We start from the raw sequence: 2,017 nt of genomic DNA, 5'->3' as shown, positions 1-2,017 counted from the left end.
CGCCGCCGCCGCCGCCGCCGCCGCCGCCGCCGCCGCCGCCGCCGCCGCCGCCGCCGCCGCCGCCGCCGCCGCCGCCGCCGCCGCCGCCGCCGCCGCCGCCGCCGCCGCCGCCGCCGCCGCGATGCTCCTGCGGCTCCGCCTGCCGGGGACGCGCGGCCGCCGGGGCCGGGGCCTTCAAGGGGCGGGGCCTTCAAGGGGCGGGGCCTTCAAGGGGCGGGGCCTTCAAGGGGCGGGGCTGACGCCCGGGGCGTCCCTGTGGCTGCTGCGCTCCGGCGCCCCCCTTGCCGCCCAGTGGGGAGGGACCCAGCTCCGCGAGGCCGCCCTCCAACCTCGGCGGCTCGTCTAACGCCCCGGGAAATGACGCGAGACTCCTCGAGACCAGAGGAGGGGAGGGAGAGGAGAGAGGGGAGAGAGGGGAGGGCGCATCCGAGTGTAGTGGCACGTGGGAAAGGAGGTGGAAGGAGCCGACCCCGAAGGTGCGATGTGAGGTGGAGGACAGGCTCGGGGAGGAGAAACCATGGGAAGGTGAGGGGTCGAACACCTGCTGAGTGTGCTAACAGGTAACCCCGGGGTGTCGAGGCAACCCAGAAGAAGGCTTCACAGAGGGGGCTGTTGGGAAGGAGAAGGAGGGGTTCATCCCAGGGAGGGAGAGAAACGCTATTTCCCTTCAGTGCAGCGTGGGAACGGCAGGCCAGGTGCGAGTTCGGCTTGTAGGAGGTGGTGGGATGGAGATGCAGAAAGAGAAACGAAGCCGGTGGGCTGCATCGCCCCACACCGACCCTCATAGGGACCCCTAACCCCGCACCCGAATGCCTGGGTCAGGTGGGGTTCATTGCTGAGCAATGTTCCCGGGCTCTCATGTTCCGAGGAATCCACTGAGGCAGTTCCTCCCCAACAGGCATCACTGTGCCATATTGACCCCCAGACCTGGGCTGGCTACCCTTGAGTGGGCACTAAAATGAAAACGGAATTCGTGGTAATTCACGGGTAACTCACAAGCTCCTTTTGGGGTCCATTCACTACCACACTTTTCACCATACTCTGACAGCCACCACATTCATTTACCGTCTCGTTATTTCCTTTTCCCTTTCCACCATCTGGTGGTAGGAAGAGATAGTGAAATAGATGGGAGACATTCAGGAAGAGAGAAAATAAAGACAATAAAGAAATTAAATTTTTTAAAGAAATTAAATTATTAGCTCCTGAAAAATGGAGGAGGCTGAAGGTTAGTGGATCCACAAGTGACAAATAAAAGCTGACCCCTTACCCAATATACGCTGTCTCCATGCCTCACCTATAATGTTGGGGCAACTCTTGTAAATTGGTTACATTCTGGGATTTCTGCAGAAAGATGTACTTATAATTGTTTCATTAGCTTAAAAAAATACTCAAAGTCAGGGTCTTTACGAACAAGAGATCAGTAGCATCATCTTTCTAAATACTTTGTGTGTGTGTCAGAGCAATCTAAACAAGAGACTAATCAAGGGGCAGAAGACCGACCCATCCAACACAGCTCCGGAGAAAGCGGTAGTGACATCACCGACAGACTTCTATGGAAGGGATTAAAGAACATGGAAATTAAGAGTTGAAGGCACAGATGAATACTCAGCTAGACTTGCTCCAGGCGCCATGGCATCTCACTCATTACATGCCTTGCATATCAGGGCGATGAGACCTTGTGATATGATCTTAGAGCTGACAAACACTGAAGCTCATAGAGCCTGGCTAAGGCCCACTGTTACTGGGACTTCTGTTCCTTGAACCTCACCCTAAAACAGCAAACTGGTGGCTGAACTCTGTAGGGCAAAAAAAAAAAAAAAAAAAAACCACATCAGCAGTGTGTCTTATGTCCTGTCTTAATCTGATTCACCTCTGTCCTAGTTGGAGAAGACCATCTTCTTTACTTGTTCTCCCAGCTTCAGACCGGCAAACACAGACGACCTGAACTTTTGTGTCTTGTTTTGGCTCTGGTCTATTTCAGAACATATGTTTTCCTTCTTGACCCAGGTCCCCTTTC

Source organism: Lipotes vexillifer, unplaced genomic scaffold (assembly GCF_000442215.2).
Source record: "Lipotes vexillifer unplaced genomic scaffold, Lipotes_vexillifer_v1.1 scaffold1442, whole genome shotgun sequence".
In the NCBI taxonomy this organism is placed as follows: domain Eukaryota; kingdom Metazoa; phylum Chordata; class Mammalia; order Artiodactyla; family Lipotidae; genus Lipotes; species Lipotes vexillifer.
This window is presented reverse-complemented; position numbering follows the sequence as displayed.